This window comes from Erythrolamprus reginae, chromosome 2 (assembly GCF_031021105.1).
Source record: "Erythrolamprus reginae isolate rEryReg1 chromosome 2, rEryReg1.hap1, whole genome shotgun sequence".
NCBI lineage: Eukaryota > Metazoa > Chordata > Lepidosauria > Squamata > Dipsadidae > Erythrolamprus > Erythrolamprus reginae.
The window spans coordinates 85,439,925-85,466,224 of record NC_091951.1 but is presented as its reverse complement, the minus strand read 5'-3'; the positions used below and the strand labels follow the sequence as shown (position 1 = coordinate 85,466,224).

The window sequence follows — 26,300 nt, the reverse complement described above, 5'->3', positions numbered from 1 at the left end:
CTTTTGCTAGCTAACAACACAACTTTGAGGGACGAATCACTGTTAGAAGCTTGTAGTAAGTATAATCTCTGTAGAACAAAGGAAATAATAGTTGCAATCATTCACATAATTCTAAATGGCAACTCAACATAGAAACTGTTTTTAAGATTGGCTTAGGAGTAGAGTGGTTGATCGTCAGGATTTACATCAAGCTTAAACTCACAAAGTTGCCTTTATGGACACTAAGCTCAACCAAGCCTTATATCTTAATCATTTTTTTAGATTTTTAAAAATTCTCTGCATGTTAGAGAGATTAAGACTGTCAGACTAGCAAGGGATCAGGTGAGTTTTCCTTTTCTTAAAAATGATGGTGATTTTTAATAAGGTAAATGGTTTTAGGAAATCATACACCAAAAGGAGACTTAGTACAGTATATGGATTTTAAAACGTTAATAACAGATTGGGGGGCAGAGGAATTTGGAATTATGGTTTTGAATTACTTAGAAGTTACTTTCTCATGGGAAGGTAAAGATTGTTTTCACTTTTTTAAAATAAAAAAGAGACCTTGAAGGCTGAACCCAAAGGATAAAAAAAAAACAGAACAGAAAATTTTAGTGCAATTTTTAAAAACACATTTCAGCTAAATTTTTTGACAGAATGGATTAAACAATTGATAATATTGCTAGAGCATGTTTTAATGAAGTTGTAAAACAGACATGAAATGCAATCAATGTTTATGAAATTAATTTGAAGAATTAATTTTATATACAATACAAATGAATCTGATGGATAAAGAAGATGAACCGACATTAAATCAGGAAATTGATTTGATTTTTTAAAGGTTATATAGAAAAACTGTTTAATATTTGGAAGGACTTTTTTTAGAAATAACAAACAAAAGAATACATTTTACTTGTGGATACAAGATAAATTTGTTAATGTTCTGAAGTATTTTTACTTTGAAATACAAACAAACAGCAAATTATTCCTGTGACTTTTCTGAAAGGTTTAAGGATTCTTTTTAAAAAAAGAAATCAGGGCAGATGTATAATATTGGCTTGTTCAATCAGGATTAAGCAAAGAAAATCTGGCTGGTTTTAGTGGACTTTTGCTGACAAAGTATTTGACATAGTATTTGGACTTTGTTTTCCTTATCTAACAGAAGAGCTGGGGGAGAACAGCAATTAGAAAGAAAATACTTATACAGTATCTGGTTGCTCTTACTGGACTTTTGCTGCCAAAGATTGATTGATGTAATATTTTGATTTTGTTTTCCTTTCTAGGAGTTGAGCTATATAGGAAGAAGAGATATTGTATTTTATTTAAAGAGGGTGTTAAACTACTAAAATTGTTTTTACTTACTGGGATGAAGGGAGAAGTTACTTTTTTTCCCGTTTCCGTTTCTAACACTCCATTTTCATGCCCTTTGGTATTTTTATGCTTGTAGTTTATATAATTTCATTGACGTTTATTCTTTTATTCTTTTCTTGTATAATTCTTAATAAAAGAATTATACTATTATCTTATTTGAAAAAAAAATCATTATCGAGAGACTGATCACATTGCCATTGCCCCAAGATTTTATTATTATTATTATTATTATTATTATTATTATTATTGTTGTTGTTGTTGTTGTTGTTGTTGTTGTTGTTGTTGTTATGTCAATACAACACAGCAAATGAGATCACTATGCTGGATTTCGTATTTCATCACCAGTCAGGCACTTCCCAAGCACCTAGGACTGCGTGATGTAGCGGCGAATTATGTTTGCCGATCCCAGTAAAGCGGCCTTTTGCAATTGACGAATGGAGATTTTGTCAATTCCGATGGTTTTCAAATGTCCGCTGAGATCCTTTGACGCTGCGCCCAGCGTGCCAAGTACCACTGGGACCACTTTCACTGGCTTATGCCAGAGTCGTTGCAGCTCGATTTTTAGATCTTCGTCTTTCACTAATTTCTCTAGCTGCTTCTCCTCAATTCTGCTGTCCCCTGGGATTGCGATGTCGATGATCCATACTTTCTTTTTCTCCACAATCTGGATGTCTGGTATGTTATGCTTCAGAATTCGGTCAGTTTGAAGTCGGAAGTCCCATAGTAGTTTTACTTGCTCATTTTTGACCACTTTTTTGGGCTCATGAGCCCACCAGTTCTTTGCCACTGGTAAATGGTAGTTCCGGCACAAGTTCCAGTGGATCATCTGTGCCACAGCATCATGTCTATGCTTGTAGTCAGTCTGTGCAATCTTTTTGCAGCAGCTGAGTATGTGATCGATTGTTTCATCTGTTTCTTTACAGAGTCTGCACTTTGGATCATCTGTTGATTTTTCAATTCTGGCTTTGACAGCATTTGTTCTAATGGCCTGTTCTTGTGCCGCCAGTATTAGTCCTTCTGTCTCCTTTTTGAGTGTTCCACTTGTAAGCCATGACTAGGTCTTTTCTTTATCCACTTTGCCTTCAATCTACTCCAAGAACTGGCCATGCAGTGCTTTGTTCCGCCAACTGTTCATACAACATTGAGTTACAGTTTTTCTGTACTGGTCCTTAGTTTGCTACACCCTGAGAAGCTTCCTATTGTTGACCTCCATCAACGCTGACTCTTTGCTCTCCTTCACATAGTCAGTTAATGCATGCTTCTCTTCTTCCACTGTCTGCTTCACTTGCAAAAGTCCTCTGCCGCCTATTTTCCTTGGTAAATACAGCCTGTCAACGTCACTGCGGGGGTGTAGTGCATGATGGATCGTCATTAATTTTCCGGTTTTCCTATCCAAGCTGTCCAGCTCTTCTTGAGTCCAGTTCACTATGCCAGCTGTGTATCTAATGACAGGTATGGCCCAAGTATTTATTGCCTTGATAGTGTTGCCACCATTCAGTTTGCTCTTCAAAATTTTTCTGGTCCTCTAGATGTACTCTTTGCTGATCACAGTTTTCACATGACTATGCTTGATATTATCCATTTGCAAGATGCCCAAGTATCTGTAGGCTTCTGGCTGGTGGCACTTGATGGTTTGACCGTTTGGCATTTCAATGCCCACACTTTCAGTTATTTTCCCCTTTTTCAGTGTCACTGTGGCACATTTATCCAGGCCAAACTCCATGCTGATGTCATTGCTGAAGATTCGCAGTGTTGGTTAGTGACTGTATCTCAGTTTCTGATTTTCTGTACAACTTCAGGTCATCCATATACAGCAGGTGTGAAATCTTTGGTGAATTCCTAGCAGTTTGGTAGCCTAGGTTTGTTTTCTGTAGGAGGAGTGACAGTGGAATTATAGCGATGATGAATAGCAATGGAGACAGAGTCCCCCTGGAAAATGCCCCTTCTGATGTTGATCAGTCCATAGTTTTCATTCCCAACAAAAAGCTCAGTCTTCCAATATTTCATCGCCTTTTCTATGAATTTCCTGATGTTTTCATTGACTCCAATAACTTCCAGGCATTTTATGATCCAGCTGTGTGGCAATGAGTCAAAGGCTTTCTTGTAGTCAATCCAGGTCATGTATAGGTTTGTTTTCCTATTCTTACAGTTCTCCGAAATCATTTTATCAATTAGGAGCTGGTCTTTCATACCTCTGCTTTATCATATATTGCCCTTTTGCTCCATTGGCATGATGTCATTATTATTATTATTATTATTATTATTATTAATTTGATTTGTATGCTGCTTCTCTCCGAGAACTCAGGGCATCTATAAAGATATAAAGCGGGTCTAACATTTCCTTATTTCTCCCCAGAGGTGGTCCAGAGAAAAATTACATCAGGTCTACGATCACCATAATGTCTGTATCTAGGGATGGCAAGTTAAAATCTAACACAACTTTAAAGAATTCAGGCAGGGAGGCTGCTGTGTATCGGAGAGGCTGTTAAACATTCAATAATCCCCTTTGATCTCTAGAGCTTAAATTCACTAATAGAGCTTCACAACTTGCTATCTCTGTATTTTTGATCCTAGAAGTCTTCTGAAGTTCTTAGAAGATGACAATGACAATGTCATTGACAATGGCTATATCCTATCCTGTCTTTGGCAGGTGCCATACACATTTGGCAGGACAAGGCGCTAAGAGCCCCCCCTCCCCACGCTTCATGCTTCAGCAATGCAAGCAAAGTCAGCCCTCCCACCCACCATTACATCATGGATGAATAAGCACACTGTGCATTAGCTAGGCAGAAGCTATGAAACCATTTTGTGGAATCCTAATTAGCATACTTTTGAAAATTTAACATCCCAGTGGTGATATAATAGCAGTTTTCTTCTTTCATTAAGCTAGACTGCAATTGGATCTCTAACAGATACACAGATTTTATTATGTATTAGAACTTCAATCAGTTTTCTTGTATTCTAGCTATCATACTATCTAGCTTTATTGTCCTTACCTTGGATAAATATGTAGAACTTTCATCAACTCTGGAAAAAGGAAATATATATCTCAAAAATAGAGATGTCGATTGCCCAGGTCAGTTCTGTATGCTTTAGAGTGACAGGATATCAATTGAAGCATAGTTGTATCAACAAAAAAATCCCTATGGACCTTTGAAAACCCATCAGATTCCATTAGCCGCTTGGAGAAAATGAATTTAATAAACTCCTAAAGCTTTGGGTGGGAGAAAATTACTGAAAGTTCAAATCTGAGTAGGAAATGATCTGATAATGAGATCATATATATGTAAAAGTCTCCACCCTTAGATTCTCCTTTTGAATTTCTTCTCTCTCTGGAAAGATAAAATGTGTTCTGTTGTATGTTTTGGATTTTAATAACACATTGGGACAACAGTTTTCCTGCTAGCCAGGGATGAAAATCCTAACTTCATTACATCCTTGGAAATTCTGAGTAACTCAGGTCAGGGTTGTCCCAAATATGCTTTTAAAAAGGCAACTGGACTTTTGTTTTTTGTTTTTTTTCTTGAAAACATTTCACTTCTCAGCTAAGAAACTTACTTTACATTACTATATTTTTCAGAGATGCAGAGGTTGTAGTCCAAACCTACTTTTACGTAGCAAGAAACTTTTAACAGAGACAAAGAACAGCTGCTAGTGTTTTGTTCTATATGGTAGCAGATTGAGGGAAGAATTGTAAGAACATAAGAACATAAGAAGATCCATGCTGAATCAGGCCAAAGCCCATTGTCTGTGGGGATCTTGAGCAGAAAGAGAAGGCAAGATCCTCCGTTTCCCCTGACCCCCAACAAATGGTACTCAAGGGAATCCTGCCTGCCTCAACCAACATAGAGGCGGCACATGGACATCCTTTTCAATGACCACCGATACACTTGGTATCCATGAATCTGTCCTGCCTTGAAGCTATCAAGGCTGGCAGCTGTCACGACCTCTTCTGGAAGTGAGTTCCATAAACCTACGACCCTCTGGGTGAAGAAATATTTCCCTTGATTTGTCCTCACTTTCTTACATATGAGCTTTAGGGAGTGCCCCCTTGTCCTAGTATTGTGTGATAGAGAAAATAATTTTTCTCTATCACACAATATCCATCTTTTCTATCCCATGCATGATTTTCTACACTTCGATCAAGTCACCCCTTAAACGCCGTCTTTCAAGGATGAAGAGACCAAAGTGTTGCAACCTGGTATCATAAGGGAGGTGCTCCATTTCCTTTATCATTCTTGTTTCCCTTTTTTGCACCTTTTCCAGTTCCATTATATCAGAACTGTACACAGTACTCCAAGTGTGGTCTCACCATCGATTTGTACAGAGGCAATACAACAATTACTGACTTATTTTTGATTCTCTTCCTAATCATGCAACTTCATGTGCATCCCAATCAGATGCCTCTAATAATCATAATTGCCCTGTACTGGTATAAGAGGAAAGATACTATTCTGGACCAGATGATCCATGCAAAGAGCTCTGTTTGTCACACAATAAGTATGCGGGGTAATACTGAGTTGTATCTCCTTCTCCTTTAAAATAAATGGCATTTGACAATGTCCCAGCAATTGGAATAGGAACATTGGTAACTAGATGTAGAATATTATGTAATTTTAACTCATAAAGTCAGTGATTTTCTACAGGTTTAACTTGCTAAAATTGGTCAGAGATGGAACGGTTGCAAGAATTTGTCTGTCTTCTTTGCAAAATGAAGCACTCCTTTTCTATTGAGTTATTCTAACTCAGTGATTCTCAACCTGGGGGTCGGGACCTCTTTGGGGGTCCAATGACTGTTTTACAGGGGTTGCCTAAGAACACGGGAAAAGACAAATTTCCCATGGTATTAGGAACTAAAGCTTTTTTCTGGCACCTTGGAATATATTTTTACAATCCGACCAATGAGGCATTTACAGTGGGGGTGTCCCTCTGACCTTCCTGCCAATCAGCTTAAAGCTCTGTGGGAAGAATTGGCACTGGACTTATGGTTGGGGGTCATCACAATATGAGGAACTGTATTAAGGGGTGATGGCATATGTAGGGACAATTGTTGAGAGCATGATTGGCCCACAGTTACAAAACATCCTAAACAAAGTGGATTATTTGAATCTTTTCCAATCTAGGTTCAGATCAAAGCACTGCATTGAAACAGCACTGGCCACACTTGTTGATAACTTTTGGAGGGCTCGGAATGTGTGTATGTGCAACCACTCTGGCCCTCCTGGATCACTCAATGGTTTCAATCAGTGGTTTTTGCTTACATAAGTCTTAGATACTAGCATCCAAAATTGTAAAGAAAATAGAATTTTAATTTTTCTATTTTAGAAAATTAGAAAATCCATAATATACACAGCCCTTCCAATTGAATTTTATTACAAAGTAGACAGTGGGTCATAGTTACAAATGGCAATGATTGCATGTACTGGCATAGAAAGAGGTTTAAAATCTTTACATTATTTATGCATTTGCTCTATTTAGAAGTTTGTTTTGATTGACTATCTCCATTGTTTTATAATGATATACACTCTTTGTAGAATGTAGATCATATATAAAAATAACATGGAACTATGGCCTGTGCTAGAAAGAGGGAAAGGAGGATACTGTATGTATGCTCAGCTGCTGTACAGCCACAGTAAATTTTATCTAACATTACCTTCCTTAGAGAGATGTACTGCAGACCCCATGACTCACAAGCTTGCTCTCAAGTGAACAGAAATAAACTAAGTCTTTTTTTTTTTACAGCATTCCATTGTCTCACAAGAAATACATAGACCCCACAAACAGGACAATATAGTTATAAGTCAGTTTTGATTGATATCTAATTGATATTAATCCTTCAGGAGGCACTCCTAAACATTTATTTTTTACAGGGGGGGGGGAATCTACTGAACTCAGCAATACACACAGAGGCTGTCTGCAAGAAAGGAGGAAGTTGGCCTCAAATTCTATAAACAAATGTAGCCCTTTAGTCATTAACTCTTTTCCATCTACTGTTGTCAGTAGACTTCTCATCTCTTCCATATATGTAATCATTTCAAATTCATAATGAATAGTGTTCCAGATAATCTCTAACAGCTTTCTATTTTACAGAAGCTATATCATACGCAAACAAGTTTGTCCTTCATATTAAACCATGCTGTTCTTTAACTCTAAAACATAACTAAAAAAGTTATGTTAACTAACACATGCTTGACCAAACAAACAAACAAACAAACTAACTAACTAACAAACAAACAAACATGCTTACAATTCAGTTTGCTGTAATAAGTTAATCAGCACCGCTATAATAAATAGGAATTATATTTGAATCTTAGTAATGTTCAAAACAGCTTAAAAGGGATATACAACTCAGTATGCTATAATCCCTGTGTTCCTTTTTATCTATGAATGCAATAATTACTACCAATTATATAATTGTGATTTCAAATAATATATTATATTTAAAATTAGCTAACCCCTCTGGATTCTTACATCACTTCCTTACATGATAAGAAATCTAAACAAACATTAGTGACAAATGAAATAAAATAGATGACAATGAAACCTTTTCTCTTTCAAGTTAAAGCTAAAGAAAGACTAATTACTACCTTAGGAGCCTCCCCTGTGCAAATACAGCCTGAATGTAATGAAGATGGAGTGGAAGTTAGACCTTCAAGGGAGGCAAGGGCAGAGAAATTATTATGCCATTATGCTAGTAGACTTAAGACTTGCATACTTTATGCAGAATGTCCATGTCATGCTGATTTGTTTGACACTTCCAAAGTTCAATATACAATTCATTTTCCATAAACTATGATTTGGGATATTGAAAAGTGTCTGGGATGGCTATGAGCCAGATTTATTTTAAGAATGAAAAATAAGCATTAAGCATAAGTGTCATAAATATAACTACATATATTAATTAATAAGCTAGATTGTTATGCCAAAATCAAGGCATGCTCAAAAGAGGGAAGCAGTAAGGAAAGACAAAATCTCAAGAAACTGTCTGAACATGAACTCCAGTGCAATTGCATTATGTATTACATATCAATACTACACATGCAAATTAAAATATTTATGGCTCCCTTCAATAGATCTAAAACAATATTGCATTCATCAGTGATACAGAAAATGGCCTCTGTATTGTGATAATTGCTGTCATAACCATAATTTGCAGGGGACTGCCATCATCATGTCATAAATAACTATTAATTTGCATTATATTTCTGGAAGAAGATGTGATATGTGCTTCATTAAGATGGTCTTTTTAGTAACTATTTCTGTTTTGTGGCAGGAATGGTCACTCTTTGTCATGGAAAGTTTTTATTAAAATATTTTTGTATAGAATGCAAAGCATCCTTTAATCCAATTAATCTTGGAATAAAGTTAAGGATTTGATATTTTAGTATTTTGTTATATTCCCTTTATTTTTAATATGGCATTAATTACAAAGTTTTCATTTTCATTATTACAACTAAGCTGTGGTGCACTGATTATAGCCATAATACTAATGCAGTTGATTAATTGGCTTTTTACATATGCTGCAGTGGGCTGCAAGTCAATGTGTCAGATTAAGTGGATATCTGAATCTTTTCAATTACAGAAAAATATACAAGTGATCTCCTGAGTTAGTAAATATTTCAGTATAGAATAATACGTTGAAAATAAAGCAAAACAAAAAAAGCTTTATTGCTAATTGTAGAAAAAAAGCAGAATTTTATCAAATGTTAGTAACAGTACTCTTAAACTTAAGGATATGCATGTATGCATGTATGTGCATGTATACATATGATTTGAATATTTGAGAGCATAATAATTTATAACATATTTAAACATCAATTTAAGATTATTTTTCAAAGTATCATAATTCTATAGTACAGTATTTATGTACATAAATCTTGGGAAAAAGCAGGGACATTTTTTTTTCTTTAAAAAAAACAACTCATCTGGCTATATAGCTCTACGGAAATAAGTTTCATGATTCTATTCCTGAAAATTACATATTGGTGTTACACTAGTCAAATCATTATCTGGATTGTAATTAAAAAACATGCCGGGGAGAATTTAATGCCTTCACTTCTCCAAACATTATCTTCCATCCATTAATTTGCTTAGACCTGTAGCTCAGTCAGCAACAACATGTAAAAAATGAAAGAAGGAATGATTTTCCCCCTCCCTTTTCTATCCTTGCTACCAATTACATTACTATATGTGGAAACAATCCTTAAAACATAAAGTTTTGCAAAGGATGTCAAACCATAGGATAAGATGAAGAGTTTACAGTCAGTTTCTATGACATTCCCTAAAGAAGAATAAATAGGTCTCAATGAATGGGAGAGGAGATGCATTCAAACCCTGTCATCATTACTACTAAAAATTGGCAATGCTGTTTGAAAGGGTCAAACTATAAAAATAGATTTAACACAGTTACGGGGGTAGTGGGATAGTCCCTAGTCTCATTCACTGCATGATGGTCTTGCCACTTTGTATCATTGCCCTACTGTCCTCTCTGATTCTTCTATACCTGTCCTCATAGCCCACTGGCCGCTTATTTCTCATTTAAGCTTTTCTCTCACTCTCTTTTTGGGGGCATTGGCTGGGGATACAGTTCATGTTAATTAAGCCTCACTTTCTGCCTCACTAGTTTGGAGTTGATGTTTTGTACCCCAATAAAAATGTTACTTATTGTAAAACAATTATTGACATCTAGGTGGTTATGATAACTTCTCCTTTGATACCAAGAGAAAAGTCTGTCAGATGTCCTTGCTATCACCAATACTGTTATTATCTTCTTTATTTTACTAGCTTTTACTTCTGTCTGTGAATTAATCAAAAGTTATTGAAGTACCGTATGCATTGCATCCTATCTTTTAACCAGTCATAGATCTTGTTTAAAAAGAATAGTATTCAAGTATGCTCAGAGAAATCATTAAACTGTCTTTCACATTTTATATAATTTTTCACTGCTCTTCAAAAGGTCATGACTGTGCTTAATTGAAAGCAATTTTGTGTCTTTCCAGCACATTTTAAAAACCTGGATGTTACATTTGAGGCAAACTTATTTTTAGATCATCAGTAGCAATATCAATTATCAAAATATTCAGAAAAACATATAGTAATATCCACATTAATATTTTAAGAAGATAATTTCATTGTAGTTGCAGTAGTGATATCGTCATATTTAACTATATTTTTCTAGTTGTCTTATAACCCTTTCCATCAATGTTTACTTCTAAATTTAGGATGTGGTGGTAAAATATAATAGAGAGAGGCTACATTGATACATGATCAAGTTGATTGTTGTGCTAACCAATTTTCTAGGTCTGTATAATATATTTAACCATAAACTAATTAAAAAGACTGGGCTGGTATAATTACCCTGTTACATTAAAAAACCATAACAAACAGTTTGTTGTTTTAATGACTTCATTAAGCATGCTTTCTGAACACACCAGATTGTCAAATTATTTTCTGTGACTTGCAACTGTTCTAAGTACTCTTAGTCCAACATTCATTCATCTGCATGTTAGATCATACCATTTAGAGGCAAACACCTACCCATTTACAGGACAGAAAGAATCCCAAACCTTTTATTATCCATCTCTCCATAAATAATGTGTAAATGAAAGAGTAAACTAATTTCCAATTCAGATCATACAATTCACACACAGACACTCATTCCTCCCTCCCCCTTTCTTTCTCTTTCTCTCTCACATACACACATTTTAAATGGCCTTCAAGCACATTCCCAAGAGCATTTAAATCAAAGATTGAAAAATTCAAACGAAGAAATGGAAGTGTCTAGAAATTGGCTAATCTATATTTAAACTAATTATTCTCTGTCACCTGGTATTTACACCTTTTGTACTTAGTTTTAAGAAACAAAAGGTTTAACTTAAATATTCTATGACAACTCACAATTCAAACTTTAAGACTTCAGTGTCATTTATATATTTTAGTAAAGCGATTTTCATTTTGTATATAAATACAGCCTGTTTAATTTGCAGGATAAGATCTAAATATATATAGAGAAAAATAATCATGAGCAGAACAAAAGGAAATAGTTTACATTTCTTCTAATTCATAAAAGATAATTAGAGAAGAATTAGCCATGAATAAAAAATGCATATAAATAATAAATATTTAATTATTTGATGCTGAAATATGTTTAGCTAAAATAATATAGAACTTGCCTATGTGGATCAAAAAGTGAATTCTGATTTCTCGCAACACAAGCTCTAAAACTTCAAGTAAGAGTTTAAATATTTCTTATAGTATTCTCAAAATCAGTATCTTCAGAACTATATAATGAGAGATCATTTTTAAAAGGCACAATTACTTAAAAACAACCACAAATTTCCTTTGCAATATTGATATCATAAATTTCAAATTAAGAATCTTGCATAGATCTTATTTTATGACACAAAATTAATGTATTAATGGTTGCCCGGTTTTATTAAAAACTAGCTTTCAAGCATTATGAACATTGAACTATGTGTTACTCTAATTAAGAAGCTATTCTCAATAGTGAGACTTAAAAAAAGCCATCAGTGTAGCATACATGTCAAATTAAATTGCTTATTTTGCTGTTCCATGACTTTGGCAAGAACAATGCACTCAACACTCAATCTCATTACTTTCGACCATCCCTCCCATTTATCACTTCTGCCTTCTGTCAGAACTGTGGACAGCATTTGATTTTGCACCATATGAAAGGAACTGGTCTATTAAACTTTTTCCTTGTAGCAATATTAATCTGTACTCTACAAATTCCCACCTTCTCCCAAAGCAAGCACAATTTGTAATGGGTAAAATTTAGCAGTAGTAAACATTCTTCCCCGGCCAAGAAAATTCATGATAGATTAAAACAACTGATTAGCATATTTCTATTTTAAATTAAATGTGTATGAACACAATACAGCATCTGGGGATAGCAAGAACCATCGCCACCACAGACAGTTAAAAGGAACAAGCAGCAGATTTTCAACCATTGTAATAAGTCTGCATGAATTTTCCCCACCACACCCCTTTCTTCTCCATGTAAAAGTGCCTTACAGCAAGAGAACTGAGCAGCCTAAAGACATTCAGTTTTCACAAGAATTTAGATTCAACGTTTGCTTACCTTTTATAGAAACCGTGAAGAGGCTGAAGACAGAGAAACTGCCAATAATCCAAACAGAAGGCCTTTAACTTCAGCATTTTAAAACAATTGAACTGCAGCAAGTGAAACCTTGCTTGTAAATCGTTAATAACAGACTACCCTTCTTCTTAATGGAGAAAAAGGCCAAACAGTATTACAGTTAATTTCCCACCCCTCTTCTAAGAGAAAGCAGCGTGTTTTCTTGTTGCTACCAATGTATGCCAGCTCTTTATCCACATGGTACTGCACCTGCATAGCTACAGTGCTGTCCTTTAATACAAAGAGACAGTAGTACAAAGGCTACAAATTCATTTTCTGATCCGTGTTTCTTTTGATTTCAGTTAATTTTCCCACCGCGCTTTCAGACAACCAGTGATTGGCGGTATAAACATAAAAAGAAGAAAAATCCTGTCAATTTAAACCTTTCCAAAAATCTTAAGTAATTAGTAAATATTCCAGTCAGGTTTCCTGAAGGCCCCTCCAAAAACATGAGGAAAATTCACAATTCTTGAGTAAGAGACAAGCAAATATTCCAGTCTGCTCTGGACAAAAACAGATGTAGGAGAATATCATATAAAACTCCTCCGTTCTGCAACTAAGCTGAATTTAACTTTTTTTTTTTTTTAAAGCCTTCTCTTTTGGTGTGAATCACATCTGCTTCATTGTCTGCCAGTACATAGGAAAAATGTTGGTCTCTTTATGATTAGGAAGAGAAGAGAGGTGGGAAGTGACACACAGGAGTGTGGACCCTCCCCACCAACAAAATAAATTATGCTTATCTTAATCCCAACACACTTTGCCAGTTAGGTCTCTCTGAAGAAAAACTAATCATCTGAACCACATGGTGCACAGTGGGGCACGCTCCCAGCTATAAAAGCCAGTAGGATAAAGCCTCCCTGAGATAGGTTGATTCTGGTTGTTATGGCAACAGGAACACATTGATAAAATCTAAAATGGAAGACCGATGACAGTTTTTCATTGGCTTCCAGAGATATAATGCATGTATAACAAGCAATACTGAGGCACTCTTAGCAATCTCATCACTGAAGATTGAATTTGGGGCTAGACTAATTAACAGCACTGTGAAACAGCAGCTAGCCCTAATTTAGTTACAGTGGAATTTTATTCTAAGGGGACCACAGAAGCAATTAGCAAAGAGATGCTTTGAAAATAGAAAATTTAATATTAGAAGCATTTGCTATTTGAATCTTTTGAGTGATGCAGGAATGATAAAAGCAGCTTTCATTTACTATTCTTGGAAACCTCAAGCTATTTAGATTCTTTATCTTTGAATAAGAGTACAGATTTCTGCATTTTTTCTTTAAAAAATCATGTCAACTTCCTTTGCACACAGTACATGACAGGTGCTTGATATTAAAATATGCAAAGGATAAATGTTCCCAAATATATTCTAGAGAAGATGAATTATACTGTATCCATGTAACAATGTGATGATATTTCAGGACAAACCTAGCCTCATAATCATGACCACAAGAATTAAAAAGCAATCAATGAATCACTATAATGCCAGTTCATATTATAATATTCCCACCAATGAAAACTAGCAATTGCAAAAGGTGGGGGATTAGAGGGGAGTTAAATATTGTAAAATAACATAAACTCATCCACAAATTATATAGTAAACCAAGTCAATGAAATAAAACAAAAAAGTAAAAACAAAAACACAACCCTGTGAGTCGCCCTGAGTTGTTGGAGAAGGGCGGCATACAAATATAATAATAATAATAATAATAATAATAATAATAATAATAATAACAACAACAACAACAACATGAAGAAATGTTTTTCAGCTTTAAAAAACCAAGGTTATTATATCATTCTTACATATGTTGTGATGATTGTCTTTCCCATTATGCATTTACTAATATTTATGTAGTTGAATTTGGGGGACTGCTTTGTTAAACATAACAAATGGTATGAGGAAGATAGCAAATGTTTAAGATTATGCAATCTAATCTTATATTATATAATCCTTAGATTTGTGTGTGACTGGGATAATCTGACACAGATCCTAAAGTTGAAGAAAACTTAATCATGTCTAAATATGATTGATCTGATTTGCTAAATATTCTGATTAATTTCACCAAATTAAATATTACAAAAAGGCCAGTACTGAGAATGCATCAGTCAGTATGAAACATTTCTCCAAAGACAAAAACTTTCATAATTTTGGAGCAAATATTAATAAATTTCAAGTTCAAGCTGTTATTTTTATCGGTACATTAATATTGATATAAAGCTGTGATTATTCATGTGGAATCTGAAAATCAGGCAGTTCTTACATATTTTTATGACATGCCTATGAAGAACATACTCAAAGATTACAAAGAGTTGCGAAGTTTGAATACTTTTTGCTTGGCAGAATTCCCATCTCTATTAATATGCAATCACAAACTGATCACTCAATCATGTCCACTATTTTGAAACCGTTGACCATCACTGCAGATGCCCATTAGACTACATAATTGGCTCTCAATTTCTTCTTCCTGAAAAAAGTGTTCTGAGATAGTTGCTGTCCATGTTAAAAATGGAGTTCTTTCTTAGTGTTTAATCATTATGACCTCAATGGAACATATCAATGCTATAATTAAAAATAGAATCCAGACTATCTGTAGGGAAGTAGATATTCTGCATTTGTAAACTGCTATCATTCAAAATTAAGAGCAGACTTTAGGGGTCTATCTCTGTTCACATTTATCTCCACAATAAAAGCATAGTTTTAAAAAGTGGGGGGGTCTATTCATATACTGTTTCTTGATGACATGCTACATAAAGAGGTTATACTACTCTTCTCCCCCACAAAAAAAGTAATTGCTCTGTGCCCACTTTCCCATATGCTTTTTCATCTAAACATTTGTGCACACTAGTTCTGCAAATATTTTTTTACTGCCAAATGTAATCTTCAAGAGATGAAAGCAGGGATTTCAGAACAGCCATATTTTTATGAAGGAGAAAAAAAGTTTGTGTTCCAAATAGAAATACTCAGTGGCTGAAAACCTACACATTTTATAAATCAGTTTCTAATGCATACTATATTGCATATATTTAAAGAAAATGCTAATGGTGGACTTTTGTGAATGATGATGTATATGCAGCCAATTTAGCCTACAATCTCTCTTTTCCTCTGGAATATAAACTAGTAAAATACATTAAATTTCATCTCATACTCTGTCTGAATATAAAACCAGTTCTCTGAAAAGGCATTTCCCGCTATTTTCTTTGTCTTCAAATTCACAGTCTAAAAAGCATACTAACTTTTGGATGTGGTACAGCTCCCGCATTGTGATGCATAGCAAGCTGCGTTCAACTGCTGTATATTCATTTGCAGAATTCAGTGGCTGACAGCAAACGAGGGTAGAGTACTCTAAGAGGCCATTAAAAAGCAGCTTCAATGAATAGGCTCAAAACTATAGCACATCTTTTCTAAAAGAATGGTTGCCTTAGCAATCAGTGATGCAGAGGCAAAGCTTCAGTCACATACTCTGGTAGTGAGAGAATATTCTGTAAATTATAGACAGCGTAAGTTTCAAGATATCTTTAATTCACATCCTAGTGAGATACTTGAATACATTAGGTAAATATATATATATATATATATATATATATATATATATATATATATGTATCTTTTTACATTAGGTAAATATATATATATATATATATATATATATATATATATATATATATATATATATATATATGTAGATTGTTCTGAGTTCGGGTTTTGCCCTGTGTAATGTTTTGCATGTCTATGCGACGTTTCGGCGAAATCACATTCACCATCATCAGGCTGGAGTTCCAATCTTTGTGTTTTTGCAAATGAATATTAGCAACTGACATTTCTTCTTAGCATGTAGTGTGGGGGTGGAGATTTGCTTTGAATGTAGCAAATAGATTGGGTGACTATGCTTCCGTGATCTGATTGGTTGGTGTAATCATGGTTATAGAAGGAATGGCATGAAGATTATGAAGTGTTTTGTTTAAGTCTGATTTCCAAATATAAAATTCTAAAATCATAATAATTAAAGGGTTGACATATTGATTATAATGAAGTGTTTATTTTGTTTAAGGCTGGTTTCCAAATCTCTGGCAGGCGCGAGGTATCATCCCTTTTATTTAAACAAAAGGATCTCTTTTCAATTTCGATAGCTTCTAGAGAGATTCTTTTATATAAATTCTCTGTTTTGTGGAGTAATTTAGTTTTTTCAAAGTCAATTTCGTGCCCTGTTCTTTTAATGTGCTGGACAAGGGAGGAGGTCTTCTCCTGTTTCTTGACTGCATTCATATGTTCTGCCATGCGCTGGCTCACTCTTCGGTTAGTTTGTCCAATGTATGTGGCTGCACATGTTTTGCAAGGGATTTCATAGATTCCTTGGTATTCTAATTGGATTTTATCTTTGGGGCTCCTTAGGATATTAGATATTTTTTGGTTAGTGCAAAATGAGGTTTTGATGTTATGTTTTTGTAGAATTTTACTAATTTTATCCGTGGTGCCTTTGATGTAAGGAAGGATGGTGGTGCCATTGTCCTGTTCTTGATCTTGTTTTTTGGGGGGTGTCTCTTTATTGATTAGGTTTGTTATTGTTTTCTCTTTGAATCCATTAGAAATTAGTACATCTTTGAGTTCAATTCAGTTTTTAAGTGCTCATGGTCAGCTAAGCGTTTGGTTCTGGTGATGAGAGTTTTGGCCACTGAGGTGATTTGTGCGGGGTGGTGGTGTGAGTGTGCATTTATATATTTATATATATATATGTATATATGTATGTATGTATCTTTTTACATTAAATAAATAATACACTGTCTAGTTATTTTAAACTTTTTGCATACATGGTACTCAATAAGTTATAATAGAATTTTCATGGAAACAAGAAATGAAGAGCCGGTGAATAAACCAGTTCTTTGTAATTTTTCTCCAGAAAAGGAGAGGAATTGAGATTGCCCACAAGTGCTCCAGACAGTTGCTCCTCATAAGGACACTGCAAGACAAGGCTCTCTGGCAGGGTTTAAACTCTTGAGAGTTGAGGGAATAAATTATCATTTTGCTCAAACCCTAGTTGGCACTTTCAAAAAGCACATTGAGTTTGCATACTTTCTTTTCAAATCACTTTTGTAAATTGGTTGGTAATTGTTTCTCTTTTTTTAATTTGATTTTTTGAAAAACAAAAAAGACAAACTATGAAAAAAGCAATATGCAACAGAAACATCAGACTTAAAAACATATTTATAGTTACATATCTGTTTCTTTGGTTTCTTCATTTTTTAATTTACAATTATCCTATTCCTTTCTTCCATCAATGTGGGGAATGCGTTCCGAGACAACCCGCGAAAGTCGAATTTCCGCGAAGTAGAGATGCAGAAGTAAATACAGTGAACCCTCGAGTTTCGCGTCCTCAAGCATCGCGAAAGGGCTATTTCGCGAGTTTTAAACCCAGAAGTAAACTCCACCATCTGCGCATGTGTGCGTAGATGGTGGAGTTCCCCAGCTGGGAAGCTGGGCGGCTTCCCTGGGTCTTTCCCCTCTTGCCCCGTAAGACCCCAGCGGCGGCGCGAGCAACGGCGTGGGCGGGCGGGCGGCACGCGTGGGGACACCCCAGCTCCGCTGCCCAGCTGGGGAGCGGAGCTGGGGTTTCCCCAAGCGTGCGCGCGTTGCTGGGGCCGCTCCCCAGCTGGGGAGCGGAGCCGGGGTTTCTCCAAGCGCGCGCGCATTGCTGGGGCCGCTCCCCAGCTGGGAAGCGGCCCCAGCAACGCGCGCGCGCTTGGGGAAACCCCAGATCCGCTCCCCAGCTGGGGAGCAGCCCCAGCAACGCGCGCGCGCTTGGGGAAACCCCGGCTCCGCTCCCCAGCTGGGAAGCGGCCCCAGCAACGCGTGCGCGCTTGGGAAAACCCCAGATCCGCTCCCCAGCTGGGGAGCAGCCCCAGCAACGCGCGCGCGCTCCCCAGCAACGCGCTGCGGGCGGCGGTGGAAGTAAAAACACCATCTGCACATGCGCAGATGGTGTTTTTACTTCCGCACCGCTACTTCGCGAAAAATCGATCATCGCTTGGGGTCCTGGAACGGAACCCTCGCGATGATCGAGGGTTCACTGTACACCATTTTTGGCTATGGACAGTATCCCAAGCCATCCTTTAACACTTTAAACCCCTAAATTACCATTTCCCATTCCCTTAACAACCATTTACTCATCATTATTACTGGTACTCACCATTGAATAAGATACTTAGTGATATTTATAAACATAATTGTTTATTAACAATAAATTTTTTTTGTTATTTATTTGCAAAAATTATTAGTTTGGCAATGACATATGACGTCATCGGGTGGGAAAAACCATGGTATAGGGAAAAACCCCGTGAAGTATTTTTTAATTAATATTTTTTGAAAAACCGGGGTATAGGCTATTCAGGAAGTTCGAACCCGCGAAAATCGAGGTAACACTGTATAGTATTTTTTTCCTGTTTGTTCTGAAACTCTAATGTAAATTTACTCCATTTTTTTAGGGAGAAGCCATTTCTTTGTATATTTCTTTTCTTTTTCTTACTGTATTCTTACTTTTCCTTTCTTTTTTGCTTTAATTTTTCTTTTTATTCTTTTATTTCATTTATTTTTTATTGATTTTATGTTTTCAAATTGTAATGTTTAATAAAATTACTATTAAAATTACTATTACTATTAAAATTACTATTTTTATGCAAACAAAAATGAAAAATAGTTACTATTATAAGATAATGATAATTTCAGTTAGAAAGCGAAATATATTCTTCTACAAGTTATAGTTTTTTTAAATAAAAAACCCTATATCTTGCAAATGTTTTTATAAATGGAACTTTGTACATGGATTGCTTCTGTCAGTAATGTGATTTTCACTGATTCTCAGGAAGTAAGACCAAAGGAGAAGGAAGAGTGTTTTCAAGCCATGAGAATGGTGGAAAATGGGTGAATCTTTAACAATTAATCTTTACTGGAAAGTGACAGGAGTTCTTGTAAAATAAATGATACAGCATGTGTGTTTCATTTTGAAAATGACAACAAATCTCTTGAAGGATTACTGTAGTCTTCCTGCCCCTTAAAGAAGAATGAAATTGCTTGGAACTGCTTGCATGCATAATGAAGTAATTCTTGACATGTATTCCAAAATAAAATCACAATAAATACAAGTAGTTTTAAATATTCCAAATCATTCAAAAAAACTAGCAAGTCTTCTTAAGGAAGGTTTGATATGTATTTATTTTATGTGTATTTATTTATTAAATTCTTATGCTGCTCATCTCCCCAATAAGCCGCCCCGAGTCTCTGGAGAGGGGCGGCATACAAGTCTAATAAATGAATTAAATTAATTAATTAATTAATAAGGTGGTTCTACACAAGGGAGATAGGGAATCAGGACTGGACTCCAGTGATGTTTCTGGCATTAAAATAAAGTTTTTTGAGGACATAAAATAAGATATATGCTGTTTTACACGGCAAAGCATCAGCATCCTATATTCAAGGTATGTGTTCACGTGACCTGGGACTGGTTAAGAAATATATCCTTGGTCAATTCTAAATGTATATGGGTAACAAGCTCACTTTAAAAGATGATGTCAGGATTTTTAGCTGTTGAGAAAAAAAAGGCACAAGTCAGAAAATTGCTTTAAAACTTCAGAGTGTAAATATGGGCTCTCAAGTTGAAATCAAAGGCAACAGCCTGTGCAGCAAAAGAGGAAGACAGAATCTGAACAATGGAAGATGAATTGAGAATTCAATGTATGCTTGAGGTGAAAAGTGGACTTAAAATTTGGAGTTTAAAGCAGCAGCCACTGTGAGACTGGAATTGCAAAGTTAGGAATAATTTTGTGGTTAAAAATGGGCAATAGCAAGAAATACTGTACATTTTATAAAGCAGGGCTTCTCCCAAAGCAATGTAGTATAAAGCAGTGGTCACCAACTGGTGGTCCATGGACCACTGGTGTTCTGCAAGAACATTTTGGTGGTCCGCAAGAAATCATTTTCACTTTTCATATTTTACTAAATACAACAACAACAACAATACAATTATTAACTGTTGTGCCTCATGATTTTTGACAAATGTATATATATATTTATCTACACTGAGAACATATGCACCAAAGACAAATTCCTTGTGTGTCCAATCACACTTGGCCAATAAAGAATTCTAGTCTATTCTCATTTATCTTCTAAAAAAAATCATATTAGTGGCCCACGGGATTTAAAAGTATGAATTTAGTCGTCCCTGAGGTCTGAAAGAATGGCGACCCCTGTTATAATGAATAACCTCCACAATTGACTTTATCTAAATGAAAGGAATCATACAAGGCTAGGAAGTTTTAACTTTGCCAACTTTCTACTTTCTCATACAGTGATACCTTGTCTTACGAACCCCTCGTCATACGAACTTTTCAAGATACAAATCTGTGGTTTAAGATTTTTTTGCCTCTTCTTCCAAACTATTTTAACCTTACAAACCCAAGCCGCCACCGCTGAGATGCCCTGCCTCCAGACTTCTGTTGCCAGCCAAAGGCTCCCCCCGCTAGGAAACCCCACCTCCAGACTTCTGTTACCAGTGAAAAACATGGAAGTCCTCGGAACCCCACCTTCGGACTTCCGTGTTTTTGCGATGCTGCAATTTCACTGCGGCTCCCCTCACTGGGAAACCCCACCTGCTACCGAAGCGCCCGTTTTTGCACTGCTGGGATTCCCCTGCAGGATCACAAAAACACGGAAGTCCGGAGGTTGGGCTTCCCATGGAGGGGAGCCTCAGGGGAATCCCAGAAGCACAAAAACAGGCACTTTGGCTGGCAAAAGGGGTGAGTTTTGGGCTTACACACATTAATCACTTTTCCATTGATTCCCATGGGAAACATTGTTTTGTCTTATGAACTTTTCACTTTATGAACCTCGTCCCAGAATCAATTAAGTTCGTAAGGCAAGGTATCACTGTATTTTAATCTATATATCACTAAAGCTAGGAATGTTAAATGAATAAATGGGGAAAATTAGTATTTAGCACAGCTATCACATATAAGCACTAATTAATTAACAAACTAAATGCTCATTAAGATTCATTTATAGCATTGGTCATCAATCTGAAGAATTTTAACTGCTACTCCACAAAACCTGGAAACATTATATGATGTTGCAGAATCAGTATCTTTCAGCAGCAGGGATGTGTAAAAATGTATGCGCTCTGCATATTTATACAGTAATGGTGAGATGAAACTACTATGAATTTCTTGGTAATACAGGCATTGGATATGTACAGGCATTGGATATGTATATTGTTTCTGTTTGTCCAAATTTTACAAGGGCATTGTTTCTCTGCATATGGCATTCTCCTGTATAAGCTTCAAGGACAACTGATAGAAGGGCATGACATCATGCCAGATGGTTAGATACCTCAAGGTTATTTGTGTATGTTATGAAAGAGGCAGAGTACTACTAGATTCATGGGTAATAAAGGTTGTGGACTTAGATACAACTGGCCCTCAACGTGTACTGCACACTGATTAATGAATGCTTTGGCCTGATCTTATCCAATGTTGAATAGAAGGTCTGGAACGAATCCAAACTTGATATTTTAGTTACCACTGTCTTATTCCATGTGGACTGAAAATCATTCCTTGTATTTAATGGGTCATGGCCAAGGGGGAAAAGGATAGTTTGAGCCAATAGTTGAATGTGGTCATCCACATTCCTGTTTCCAATCTCTGAGTGGATTAAAGAGATATTTGGGGACTTGAAAGTCCAGTTCTAATGAAACAAAATTGGAGAAGAAGCCCATTTGAGCACCACAAAGTAGTTTAATGGATGATGATGTAACTTCTCTTGGTTAGTATAGATTCTATTCATTTTAATTTCCCATAGGCTCTAATTAGTAGGTTGAGGGGAAAACAGAAGACAGAATAATGGTACCTACACTTATCTACAATTCCTTCAATTTTTAAAAATTAATGCATAAACTGATCTGGATTAATTATAATTAATTTTATATATATATACTGTATGTATATATATATATATATATATATATATATATATATATATATATAATATTTTAATTATATATTAATTATATTAATTAATTATATAATTATAATTTATTAATTATTAATTATTATGCTGGAGCCACTTCAAATTTCATTAGGCAATTCCCACCTTTATTCACTGAACTAGCCAATTAAGCCTCTCTTATTATCTATGGTAGAGATGTCAAATTGGAGGCCTGCGGGCTGGATGCATCACTTGCAGGCCATGCCCATCCCAGCTCTGCAAAGGGAGAAAAAATTGCAAAACATCATGTGATGGCAATGTGACGCTGTGAGTTTCACATCCATGATCTATGGGTTCAAAACATAATATAGAAAACTCTGGCTTTCAATGTAAGAGGAATAAATGATAAAAAGGATAAATAATGAATGACTTGAAAGAAATAAAAATAGGTAAAAGATCTGAATGAATGTGGTCTTATTTTGTGGAATACAATAATCATGAAGAAAAATGTAGGGTTAATTATGCATGGAAGAACTAAAATATGTATCAAAAAGTATGAATTGGGGTTATCTAGGTTGTTGTATGAAAATCAAAATCTGTAGAGTGCTAGTAATTGCATGTCATGCACCAGTGACAATGGAAGAACGAAGGATAAGTTCTGAGAAAGGGTTCACTACACTCTAAATGTGATGGTTCTGATTGAGCAATTATTCTGTTATGTAGCATGAATGGTTGGTTGAAAACATAACAAGAGAGTAAAGAAAACACAATTGGCTTGCTAGAGACATGGAAAGAAGAAGAATCTAGATTTAGAGCAGAGTTGCACAACCTTTCCAGCTTTATAAATTGGTGTGTGTGTGTGGATGGGGTTACAGGGCATGGTTCCGTTTGAGGAGTGGGCAAGGGTACATGTGCAGCTCCATTTGCGTTATGGGCATGGGAACCCATCACTCATACAAATGAAGCCCATGCACATGTGCTCACATGCTGCTTGTGCAAGTGGGGTTGCACATGCGTGCATGCTGGCCTGTCACTTCTGTGATCTGATTCAAAATAGCTTAAGGTCTGGCAGTGGGCTGCGGCCCATGGTTTGGGCACCCCTGGCTTAAGGTGTGTCTGATTAGAAAAAGGTCCAATTCAAATACATATTGTCATACCATACCTAAAGCAAAGGAATGACTATAAGATTTAAACAAGATTTGGTGTTAAAAGTTTGCAATGACACCCATTAATCGCAAATATAAATTCATTTTGGTCAGTTTATAGACAAAAGATCCAATGCAAGTTTCTTCAATTTCAATTCTGTTCTCTTTACTACAAAGAAATATATATTTTAAAAAACCTGGCAGTTAATAAAACCTCATCTTCACTAGACTGCAGATGGATATAGCATATTCAAAAGCACTATAACAATAATGAACTACATTAGAGCTCAAAAATTATGTAGGAAATGTTGTTTTAACATCTGGAAGCATTCACAATTTTAAACATTCATTATTTTCTTATTTCAATATTCATTTCTCATTCATGCCTACATTGTACCTCATTAATAGCTACAAAAGTTAATTTTACAGGTATAAACTTACAATTACTATTGGGGCCAGAATTTCCATTGCTGAGCAAGGCGATTTTAAAGTGAGTAACACCCAATTTTATTACATTTTTTGCAATGGTGATTAAGCAAATCACACCAACTGGTAAGTGAATCATCCAGTTATTAAACAAAATTGACTTCTCCCATTGAGTTTTACCTGCTTTAAGCCAGCTGGAAAAGTCACAAAAGGTGATTAGATGATCCCAGGACTGTGCAACTTTGTAAATACATGCCAGTTGCCAAGCACCGAAATTTTGATCATGTGACCCTGAGGATGTTGCAATGGTTATAAGTGCAAAGATGGATCGTAAGTAATTTTTTGTAGTGTCATTGTAACTTCAAATATTCACTGTATGAGTAATTGTAAATTGAGGACTACTTGTAGTTATGTAATCAGTAAATTCTAACTGCAGCATAAACATCTGTAGGAATGTTAGCATTTCAAAAGACAACTGGTTCATTTCCTGTTTTTCATACAGATAAAATAAAAAAATTGTTATTCCAAAAAATAGTCTGACTATTAGGAAGATAGTGTGATATAGTTATAACTTGTGCTGCTGCAATGGAACACTAAATCTAGAAAAAGATTTAAAAAGATAAATACAGTGACAAGTATATTTTAAATAAAGGAAGGCCATTTGCTTGGACAAAAAGAAGCTATTTAATGGGTCAATGGATGATGGGTTTTTATTGACAACGACTGCACAACAGACCCTCTTCTAAGACTGTCAAATATAATCTTTCTCCTCCTTTCCTTTAGTTGCAGAAAGTGAAGTCCAAGACATTATTTGTCTCAATGACAAACCACTCTATTGAAATATACCATGTTCCAATTGATTTCTCCAGCACACTTTTCAATAATGTGAACCATTTTAAAAATATTGCCTGCTAATTGGTGTGATTTTACGAAACATAGTTTCAGCAGAACATTCTTCAAATAGAATTTTATTAAATTATTATTTTGATATATTTTTTTTTTGAACCACAGGCTATATTTAATGAAGTCTGAGAAGCACCTTCTTTTCTAAGTAGAATTTCCTACTGCAGCGCTGGAGTTATTTATTTATTTATTGATTGATTTTGTCCAATACACAATGAAGGTTTTATTGGATATACACATAGTAAAATACATGAAGAAGGTTATAGAGGATATACTCATAGTAAAATATTTCTAAGAAATGTAATAACAGCCAATAAATGAAACTCAAATCCTATGGCATCTCAGGATCCCTCCCTAGCTGGATTACAGCATTCCTGTCAAACAGACAACAAGTGGTCAAAATAGGAAGCACCATATCCACTCCTGTCCCAGTTAAAAGCGGTGTTCCCCAAGGTAGTGTACTGGGACCAATGCTCTTCATTCTCTACATCAATGACCTTTGCGATTACATCACAAGCAACTGTGTCCTCTTCGCCGATGATGTAAAACTCTTCAACACCACCGATAACACAACTACTCTACAAAAAGATCTTGACGCTGTTTCTGAGTGGTCTAACACATGGCAACTCCAAATCTCAACTAGCAAATGCTCTGTCCTACACATTGGGAGAAGAATCTGAACTCCAAATACGAACTGAATAATCAAATTATCACAGATAATCTCCACTCGTTAAAGAACTTGGTATACTAATAACAAAAGATTTAAGTGCCAAAGCCCACTGCAACAATATAGCCAAGAAGGCTTCAAGAGTTGTAAACCTAATCCTATGTAGCTTCTGCTCTGGCAATCTCACACTACTTACCAGAGCTTACAAAATTTTTGCCAGACCCATACTCGAATACAGCTCATCTGTTTGGAACCCATATCGCATCTCAGACATTAACACCTTTGAAAATGTCCAAAGATACTTCACCAGAAGAGCCCTTCACTCCTCCACTCGAAATAGAATACCCTATGAGACTAGACTTTCAATCCTGGGCCTAGAAAGTTTAGAACTAAGACGCCTTAAACAAGATCTAAGTATTGCCCACAAGATCATATGCTGCAACGTCCTGCCTGTCGGCGACTACTTCAGCTTCAATCACAACAACACAAGAGCACACAACAGATTTAAACTTAATATTAACCGCTCCAAACTTGACTGTAAAAAATATGACTTCAGTAACCGAGTTGTCGAAGCATGGAACTTATTACCGGACTCCATAGTGTCATCCCCAAACCCCCAACACTTTACCCTTAGATTATCTATGGTTGACCTATCCAGATTCCTAAGAGGTCAGTAAGGGG

The 26,300-nt window shown here is 35.7% G+C and overlaps 1 protein-coding gene across 4 annotated transcripts in view; it reads right to left on the bottom strand.

Moving 5' to 3' along the window:
• Window positions 1-26,300, bottom strand: part of IQSEC1 (IQ motif and Sec7 domain ArfGEF 1) — a 319,130-nt gene that overhangs the window by 136,550 nt on the left and 156,280 nt on the right. The window lies entirely within an intron of this gene.